The 11122-nt window shown below is 40.6% G+C and overlaps 1 long non-coding RNA gene across 1 annotated transcript; it reads left to right on the plus strand.

The window, feature by feature from the left end:
• Positions 1-1664: 1664 nt before the first annotated feature.
• On the plus strand, positions 1665-11105 carry LOC309697043. The gene is made up of 3 exons (XR_014273737.1): positions 1665-2121; positions 10680-10776; positions 10997-11105. It is a non-coding gene; the product is annotated as an uncharacterized lncRNA (long non-coding RNA).
• The last annotated feature ends 17 nt before the right edge of the window (positions 11106-11122 follow it).

Genomic DNA, 11122 nt, shown 5'->3' on the forward strand with positions numbered 1-11122 from the left:
TAGGTTCAGGCTACAAACCTATCATTAATTGGTCCTTCGAGAGCCGGCTCCCTGGAATCGACATTCACCGAGGGGAGGAGGGACACGTTGACAGACTGACGTCAGCCAGGAAGTTCCTGTGGATTAGCTGTCTGTCTTTTCTCCTCGATGAATGACGATCGGCGGGATCCGAGGCTGATATTACACGCTAAGCAACGCCGAGTAAGTTTAAAGAGCCTGACTCTATAACCGTGTGGTTGTGCAGTCTCCGCCACTTTGTGGGGAGTTGAGAAGTTCGCTACTTTGTGGAGCGATACCCGGGTTCCTTGCTACTTTGTGGAGCAAGAGGTTCCTCGCTACTTTGTGCAGCGAGAGGTGAGTTCTCCGCCACTTTGTGGGACGTTGAGAAGTTCCGCGGGGTCCAGACTGTGCTGGACGATAGGCCTATTTTGTGTTGTTGTCGTTGTTGCCGTCGTCGTTGTTGTTGTTGTTGTGTGAGTGTGTGCGGAGCAGAACACGTGGTCTGTGACGTCAGCAGCTGTTGTTGTGAAGAGCGTGTGGAGAAGGCCAGCCCACATCAGCAGCACTTAAGATATGCTCTGGTGAATGGCTTTCCCCCACCCCTTGCTGACACAAAATGTTTATTCTTTAGCTTGCCCTGTTCGACAACAGCCTGTGTGCCAGACCATAGATTTAATTGAGGTGGATAGTTGTTAAAAGTAATCTGCATTAAGCTTGTGGTTGCTCAAATTCAGTACAATGACATATGAGGTGAAGTGATATAGGCAAATATTTAAACTAATGATGTGCATAGAGGCACTTGACCTGTGTGAAAGACTGTCGTCTTATTATGAGCCATTGTTGAGATATAGAGCACACCTGTGAAAACAACTAATATGCTGAACCCTGTATGAAACATCTAAAAGTACGTGATGGAGAAGCTTAATTGAATATGAAAGTGCAAGTCTTTGCCACTGTGGGCAAAGCACACAACCACTGTGTGAGGTTGCGTTGCGGTCTCTTCTGAGCTGATGAGCAAGCTACACATTATCAGATCGAGAGCTGTCTGAGAACTACTCAAAGAGAGGGAAACAGAGCTATGATAACTGTGATAACTGGCGTGTGCAGCGTTTCCATGAGCAGTTTTCCTGCATCTTGACTCATGTGTGTGGAGTGTTCATAGCATCAGCATCATGTTTTTGTTTATTTGTTTTGTTGAGTTAAAAATAATTAGATAAACTTGTGATCCTGCCTATGGATCACCATGGCACATATCATCAGCCATATGATTTATTTATGCAACTGACAAAGTGAGTGTGAATGTGTCTGACGTCACAGTGTTTTTGTGCGCTGTGTAAAAGTAATTGCCTCTGATTGTGAGAGCGGTGATTCTGCAGGTCACCAGCTATTGTAAAGAAAGAAAAAAAGAGTGAAGAAGAAAGAATTTGTATTGTAGATGAAAAAAAAACATAGGAAAAAGGTTTTGTGTTGATTAGCCAAAAACAACTACAATTTCATTTTCTGCTTTTAAGAAAGGATTGTTCACAAAAACACACACACAGAGAGAGAGATGTGTGTTGATTAAGTAGTGATGATAATAATGAAAATGTCTTAGTTTGTTAGTTTGTCACTTTCAGGTGAAAAGCAGACCTGAATCAATTTTCCACATGCAGCAGTCGGAAGAAAGTTATAGTTTAACATCATTGGAAACATGCAGGCCAAGTTTCTGGCTGAGTTATTTACAGCGCCATGTGTTTCTCAACCTCACAAGCAAGCTCTCACTCCTCCCTGAAGACAAGGAATGCAGCTCCAAAGAGCAATAACATGGCAGATAAAGAGACAGCAGCAAAGTCCTGAGCAAAGAGTCCCAGCAAGCAGCAGCAGTGTGGACAAACAGCATCGGAGAAGAAGAGCAAACCCATCATCCTGCCTGATCGGATGAATGGCACTGTGTGTCCAACAAGCTGCAAATTCACTGTGCATGTGAAAAGAACGTTTGAGGAGAACTGAGGAGACTGTTGGAGTTTGACATTTGCCACCTTGCAGTAAAATGGCAAGAAGAGACAGTGAAACACAGGACAAAGTTGAAGGAGAACTGCCGGCTGTTGGACTGTCAAAGTGGGAGAGGACAACAGAGTGAGAGTAAGTGGAAACACAGAGGAATGCTGTTATTTAATGTGGGAAATCAAAATTTGGGTTAGCAAACCTGGGGAAAAGAAAACTGACTGCTTAAGTTGGAAAATTGTGAAGGAGTCTGAAACACTGCAAAAAAAGAAACATATACAAAATCACACACACAAGCAGAACATGCATTAACCCTACTAACACTTACAAACACAAGAGAGCTCATGAAGATTAGACAACATCTTAAGCATGTGAGTCTGTTTATCATCTTGTCCAAGTCACCTCGTGTGACGCAAAGTCCAGTGGACTCATAGCACATTAGTTAAGAAATGGTCAAATAATAGCAGAGAAGTGTGTAGGAAAGGCAGCTTTAAGAACATGCCCTGCTGGAGATGCAGCTCCACAGACATTGATTAAACCTGCCTAATAACACAAACACACATGCAATGAAAATTATCTTGTTATCTCTCATCAGTGTTAAAATAGTGTGAATTTAACAGACACTTGTTATCAAATACTGAATTTATCCAATGCTGACAATTAACTCTCTAGGTTGCAGGACAACAGTTTAACTTTTGTGGAAAAAAAAAAAGATTCTGGTTTGACCAACCAGTGATCAGACAATAAATTTAGTCGTTGATATAGTAAATTGGGAAATGCTTGCTGCTTGATTGATGCAGCACAAGTAATTTACTGTATGAGGGAAATTCTATTTTTGTGATAACATTTTGAACGTGCATTTCTGTTGTCCTGTCAACTTAGTGGGTTAATAGCTGATATGCAAATTAGTTGATCGTTCTTAGATTAAGGAAAGGTGACTGAATTTTAGCACGAGTGAATGAGATGTGTTGGTTTGTTGTGTGTTGAGTGGAGACTCTAAAACACTGAGTTTCCTATTTTGATGTGCGAGTGAATCCTGTACCTAGATACACAATTCTGGATACGTCAGAACAAACTTCCTTTGTGAAGTTCATGACACCATGTCACATGTTTTAGGATGAAGGGAAAAAGGAAAACTGAATAAAATCTGTGGCCTAAATGAGTGAAGAGCACAGACCTGGGGATTAAACTCATAGCTAATAGGACATTAGGGTTATGTTGTGTGTTGTGCAGCTGATGGTTGGTTTGGAGTGAATCTAGCTGATGATTTTTCCTTTTGTTGTGAAGTTGAGCCTGCCAATTAGTATGATGGTATGATAAACCATGCTAATGGTATGATTTACCCTCCTGAGATGAGGAGCTTGTGTCATGACTTAACAAGGCTTTTTTATTTTGATACTTTCACAGTGCACTGAAAGTTTTGTTCGATAATCTCTGTCGTTTGAGCAGATCTGCACGATTAGAACAGAAAGTGCTGTACGACACGTCGTCGAGGTAATTGTTACAAGTGAGTTTCTCCACATTAAAATGGGCTCTGGAGAAAGCCACTTATTTGGGACAATTAGAAAGTAAGTTCCTGTCCAAAAAGGATTCAGCGATGTATTCCGAGCTAAAGTTCTTTTTCTTTTTGAAATGACGTCATTTTGCTGAGAGTGGAAACTAAATGCGACGATAGGTTCCACTATCAGCAAAGAAAGAAAGAATGAATGTATGAATGAATGAGTGAAAGAAAAAAAACTGACTGACTGACTGGTAAAAGCTGACAAAAGCTGACAAGACTTTACTGATGTAACACGACTGTGCGGAGTTAACCCCCACCTGACAAAGGTGCAGATGAATCTATGTGTGTTTCCTTTTACAGGAGCAGAAAGATGACAGCAACATTCGAGGTTGCGTGATGATTTAACCTTTTAAGTGCCACTTTCTGTGTCTGTGCATCTACCAGGGGTGTTATTCACTACCTTGTGTTGCTCACAGAGGAAACTGTGAGAAAGTGTGTATACACCTGCGCAGCGCTAACATTTGCATTTTCTTTTCTACAGCATTACAGTTCTTCATGTGGTTTGATCACGTGATTTATACCAGGACAACTGGTTGATGTTTTTTCCTACTACAGGATTTCTGGGTTTATATGTGAAGAAACTGTGTTTCCAGGTCATGAGTGGTGGTGCTGTTACACTGTGTTGTTGGGAAAATGTGAAGGTTACTTTGATGATGTGAATAACGTGAGAAATTTCCTGTGTTGAAAACTAGTGTCACTTCTTTCCACAGCAATGGATGGCTAACTTTATGGTCTTTTTATGGCACCTCTGGAACCTGTCGACCTGCGTCTGACCACAGTCAATGTGTATTGCTAATGTTTGTTTTTCTAAGAATGCATGTAGAGGATTCAGCAGAAGCGGACAAGTGACATGAGGAAAAACAAATAAGAGATGCAGTGTTTATGGGATAGTTTAATATGGGCTCATTTGCTGGCCACTTTTGAGCCCATAGTAATATATGAGTGGAGTGACTTTGCTTAAGGGCAGTCACCGATTACATTAATGTTAACTGAGCACATGGGATGATCCATGTCTGAGGCAAATTAGGGTAATAGTTGTAGTTTACTGATTTGGGAAAACCTGCACATGACACTTGTCTTGCTGATGTTGAATGCTTTATTACTTTTATGATACAATTGTTTACAAGTGTGAAGTTTGATTTCACTTCCAGATTTTGCTTTCCAGGCCACGATGGTGTGTATGCAGGCTCCTGGGAGAGCCAGGTGTTAAGCAAACTTAATATGCAAAACACGCTAACATCTTTTATTGCAGGGTTACGGAGCTACTCCAGCGGAGATGCCCTGATGTTGCCTGGGACATGATCTAGCTAACCTTTTTCTTTAGGACAGGGATCCAGGTTTGATGAGTTGACTCGTGGGAGTGTCCATGAGTCAAGAGGAGGGGTCCAGGATTAACATGAAATAATGTTTTCTATGATTAACCGTTTATTTACAGGTATTAAACCTATGCAAGTCGTACATCCGTGTTCAGATGAGGCTTTGATGGCCTATAAGTGAAGTTCACTGAACTAAAAAATGTGGTTTGATGATTGTTGACATGCTCTCCAAATGGAAGTTTTTCCTCCTAGCAAGGAAATACAGGTGCAGCAGTCAGAGTATTGCTGAAAGGGATCTCCTGAGAAATCTTAAGAGGCCCAGTGAGAAGCAAGAACCATTCCAGGCATAGCTGACAGCCCAGGCAGTGGTTGAGGTCAAAGGTCGAGCTGGTTGGGGCCCATCATGAGACCAGACTTTGGAGCCACAGCAAGGACCATGAAACGGCATTGGAATGAGAGCTGTGCCAAAGGGGATTTCCAGAGACCAACAGAGGAGATTGTGGACAACAGACGGACACCTGAAGGATGAGGGGAGCGTGCCAAGCTCCATCGACAGCGCAGAAGGAGTTCGAGGATGACATCATGATTCTGTGAAAAGCACAGGAACCAGAAGCTATGGTGGTGATGACAGCAGTTTCCTATGAACATCACCTAATGCTGTGCCACTATACTGTGCATACGATGACACTCTGAAGGCTGCTGGGATCACAACAGCAGTAAGATAACTGAATCCAGCACCCTTTTCACAGAGAGGTTTTTCTGCAGAGCATGGACAATGGAGGATTCATAAATATCCCCCTCGCAGGACGAAGGCCTGAAGTGAGGTGATGGGGGTTGGTAGAGGCCATAAAACTAGAGTGCTGAGAGGTCTGCAGCTTTGGAGATAGCTGAGACCCATGTTGACAAACAACAAAACTAACTGGTATGTTTGAATGTTTATTCTACATACATTTGAACTCTGGTCCTATGGACCGTGATGGAAACAACTGGAAGAGACATTCATGACGCCTTGCAGAACTCAAACCACTCTGCACAGATGATGAGTGATCACCGCAGAGCTGGGATGTTTTTGAAAATGTTAATTTCTCTTTTGACCATTAACAATTCATTTGTTTGCTCGTAGGATGCAGTTTGCCATTGGATGAGATCAATGAGGAATGGGATAACTGCAAACACATTTGTTAAACTGTGTACTTTTTCAGTAATCTAGGGTGATTTGACATATGCTGAGTATAAAAATGTTTGTATTGAAACTGTCAGACATGAGGTATTCATAACTGGGAACTTTTCTAGCATAATTGTCAAAAGGGGGAATGTTAGGTTTTGTATTGTTGATTGTCATTTATGCTTAGAAATATTTACTCATATATGCTTAGAAGTATATAATCATTTGTATATTGAAAGAATGTCTCATCCTAGGAGGTCTGTAACAACTCTGTGTAGCATGAAGAGGGGAGTGCGTTCACTCCTCTACAGAGTGTTCTGGCATAGATCACACACCTCCTAGGAGAGGTCGTATCTTCTCTTATTGATATATGGTATAGCAAACACACGTACATCTCTTTAAGTATAAGAGCCCTTTGTTCAGATGGACCCGCTAGACTCCTGGCACCAGCTTTGGAGAGTCTTCACAGGGTCACATCTTGACCTCACACACACACACACACACACACACACACACACACACACACACACACACACACACACACACACACACACACACACACACAGGCAAGGTACTCTTTGTGTGTATGTAGACGTCATATGTTAATGAACCTATGCATATTCATGTAACCTCAATAAAAGAGCAGTGTTACAGGAGAATGGACGAGAGCAACTGGGGTCAAGCGAAGGAACGGCTGAAGAACTTTGCCTACTTTGTGTCTTGCTTTGTTGTGTAATTGTATTGTCTTCAACGTTCCAGCGAATAAGTTCAGGATACAAACCTATCAACCACCACCTGTCTTTTTTTGCTCTGCCCTTTTCTTGGTTGCTGTTATAAACAAACAGATTATTTCAGGGTCTCTTTTCAAGAGACTAAAAGCAATATAAGTGATAAATATTACCATTCTGTAGAATATTCTTATATTCCACTTTTACTTGTTCCCATGTTCTAGTGGGTCCTGTCGTGGCTCTAATGTGAAAGAGGATATAATGTAATATAATATAATATAATATAGTGTAATATAATAAATTTACCCTACCGCCTACTGGTGTTGGCCAGAGGGGCCGATGGTGCGATATGGCAGCCTCGCCTCTGTCAGTCTGCCCCAGGTCAGCTGTGGCTACAACCGTAGCTGCCTCCACCAGTGTGTGAATGTGGGAGTGAATGAATAGTGGTATTGTAAAGCGCTTTGGGTGCCTTGAAAAGCGCTATATAAATCCAATCCATTATTATTATTATTATTAAATTACTTACGAGTTTAATTTGTCAGCAACTTTCTGCCAGCCCTCTCTCCTTGCTTCTGCAGCCTTTGCAGTGTTCCCTTGCGTTTTAATTAAACTCTGAAACTCCTGAAATCCCTCAATCAAGAGTTCTTCCTCTGCTGCAGAAAAATACTGAGCGCGCTCCTTCGACATTTTCGCCGACCAATCAAAGGGTTACCGATCAATGTTTCTACTTTCAATGCGTAGCCCCTGTTAAGCCACCCAGTGATCTCACATTACTTCATCCAGCTGTACTAATCGTCAACAACAGGTGTGTTTGAAGAACTGGAATAGCGAGCTCAAAGTTAGCGCGATGATTTGATCTTGGATGTAGTAAGCGAGGTACGAAGAACGGACCCCTGAACTGGGATAACTAACAAAACAAACAAGAAAACATGAAACACAGGGCATGAAAAGCAGATGAACCAACAACAAGCACTGAGAGAAGTGTCCTGATTCGTATTTGAGGAAAGAGACATACGACGGAAGGTCCATTGTGCGTCAAAACAATGATTTTATTAAAACACATATATGTGGGAAGATGAGCTCTGCAAAACATCAGCCTCGATCTCCTCCGAACAATAAATGGGGTGTCATATATATAACATAGTTGATGACGAGTAATATGCGTCAACGCAGATAAAAAACACATGCATGTTCCAGTAATTCTGCCAAGGACATATTCTAAAAAAAGAACAGTTCCTTCCTCTGTTCCTCCGCCACCCGCCAGATGCTTCCTGTTATATCACTTACTGCACTTCACTTATTTGTGTATGTGTATTCAGGCAGACTGTATGTCTGTGTTTTAACCTTAGTGCATGACCTCCCTCTGCGTCATCTGTTACCAGGCAAACTTCAATACCACAGGGCACACAGGCCTTTATTCCATCTCTGGACAGCATGTATAATATGTGGTAAATTGTACTGTAAGCATGCGTGCAATCCTTTCAATAGCTGTACTTTGAGGAGCAAACCATTAATTAACTTGACCGACCTTCAACTCTTTAATTAGCACAAAAATGCAATATGTGTATAACATGATTACGGTTGGACCTGCAATGAAAGATTGTTATGTAATTATGCTCACACCTGAAATACAGACTTTAATGTAACATCAACAGTTTCAATAAATGCTCTAATGAAATAATAATGATAAATCATAAGTGATGCAACAGTAATAATAATGGTTATGAATAGTAACAGTAAAATAATATTCTCATCCCGACAGAAGACACACTTATATACACAAAGGGAAACAAAACACAGGAGGGAGACACAGCTGAACCTACAGACATGGACCTTCCAGTTGTGGGATAAAACAAATTATTTCACTGTTACTTGTTATCTGTATTATCATTGCATTAATTAACCTTGCATTAAGTCATTATTATTGCATTAGAACCACATAACAAGCATTGCATTAAAGCATTTATTGGAGCTGTTGATATTACATTAAAGTCTGTATTTCAGGTGTTAGCATAATCACATAATAATCTTTCATTGCAGGAGCAACTGTAATCATTTTATACACATTGCATTTTGGTGCTTTTAACCCTTTAAAACCAATCAGAGCGGGCACGCTCCGTTTTGCGTAACTATTTTTAAATCCCAGTAGCACTGCAACCACGTAAGCTAGCACAATAATTTTTTTTCCATATGAAACCGGAGGAGCTGTACTTACATCTCATGCCATCAGCTTGTCCTCGGTCACAGTTTCCTTCCACATACAGCTTTGCAAAAACTGCATAAAAAGCACTTGCAGCAACAAAAACATAATATTCCAGAAACACGCTTTGCCGATCAGCTGTTTGTAACACTTCCTATGTTGGAATAGACATCAGCATGAACTATCGCATGTCCGCCATTACCTGCCCGAAAACCGGAAGTGATGTCATTTTCGCAGAAATGTAGTTTTTTACCATCAGGGCCTCATGAGCCTATACTGGTGTTTTTAAAAGTTATCTTTGACTTTATGACTTTCTGTGTCGTTTCTGGGATGCTTAGGACTCATAATGCACAGCTGGAAATAGTTTATTTTGATGCATATGCGGCTTTTTTGCAAATTTGCACTATAATATTTATTTTCGTTGGATTTCGTTTTTCCTGCAGTGTATAATAATTGGTGTATTTCAAAAATAAAACTATGAAGTGGTGGGAAACTATTTTGTGCAACTTTTTTGTATTTACAGTTTTGAGGGATAAGCCTCTTAAATTTCTCTAACTAGAAATATATGTTAAAAAAAACGATTTTAAATTCTTTTGTAGTTTATTGCACTTTTTTGCAATTTATGTAATGACTATGCACTTAATGCAGACATATTATTAAAATTTAGGCTGTAATGGTTGTATTGATGTATAGCAACTTCAAATGCTCCCAAAAATGGCTCCACAGCAGGTAAAAATATAATATAAGCTCTGATGGACTTGGTTCTATGGTAGGTCTTAAAGGGTTAAAGAGTTGAAGCTCGGTCAGTTAATTGATGGTCAGAAGCTTCATCCGGCGCGATGTCCGGCCGATCTATTGAGCAAAGTGGCCTAGAGCTATGGAAGGATTGCATACATGCTTACAATACATATATCACATATAATCTAGAAACAGGCCTGAATAAAGGCCTGAGGGTATTCAAGCAACCTGCTGTGTTTGAGTTTTCTTGGTAACAGATGACTTAGAATAAGTCAGGAAGTGTACTTCTGAAATGTCTTTGTTTCCTCTGTAAAGTGTGCATTTTTTGGTGGTTATTTTGAGGAGCTGTCTGGATGAGGCTATTTGAATAACCAGGTTATTCCTTATTGTCTTTTGTTTGTTTATATTGGTATATGAGCTGGACGCACCTGGCTTGGAGGCGAAGAAAATGTTCTTCTCAAACTGTGTCAAAAGTCGTTACCAGAACATTTGTGGTTTTGGAAGTTATGCATGTATTGTATCTGCTTTGACGCATGAGGGGGCGCCATCAATAATACCCTGATGCTATAAAAACAACTGCTTGTGTATTATTGGGCGGAGATCGACGCTGAGTGTGTGACTGTTCATCTCCCCACACGTGATTTTGAATCCCTCCTGTATCCCTCCTCGATATTTGAACCCTTAACACAGTTTTGAGCCGGCCCATCTCATGATATTCGTGCTTGTGTGATTTCAGGGCTTTACCTTTTTCATGAAGTGGTATAAAAGTGTATATAAAATATCTGTGAATCTTATTACTTCTGTTCCTTCCATGTTTTTCTAGATGGGGTGTAAGTAGGTTTCCTTTATGTCCTAATTAGCTAGGACGCCCTCATGCAAACGATTGACTGTAAGGAAAACTGATTTGACTTGTTTTGAATTGACTTCTGCACACACACATGCATCCATCGCCTCCTTGGAAGTAACTTGCATATTCATTTTGCATGAGGATGAAGATGAGAAGTCATGTCACAACAGTCGGACCAAAGGAGAAAGCAGGGAACATACAAGAATGGACAAAGCTCTGTTCATCATAGCGGCATCAGGCAAGTCTGAATTATTACGTTTCCAGCATCATATTTAAGTGTGATCCTTGTGATGAAGATTATTACTGTAACTCTAAGGGACTTCAACTTTCATTGTTTTTCTTCACAGAAATGAAAAAGATGATGCATTATATTTACTCCTGACACAAATTTTCTGCCAACAGAATAGATTACACAGAAATGCATTGAAGCTAAACTCATTTATTTACTGTGTTTGCAGGCCTGTGTGCCATCGCCTCAGATGTTAAACATCACTACCAGTTTGTTTATGAGCTGAAGAACTGGACTGAAGCGCTGAGTTACTGCAGAGACAAATACATAGACCTGGCTACTATAGAAGATTTGC

The sequence above is a fragment of the Aulonocara stuartgranti genome (assembly GCF_965226115.1).
Source record: "Aulonocara stuartgranti genome assembly, chromosome: 20".
Taxonomy (NCBI): Eukaryota; Metazoa; Chordata; class Actinopteri; order Cichliformes; family Cichlidae; genus Aulonocara; species Aulonocara stuartgranti.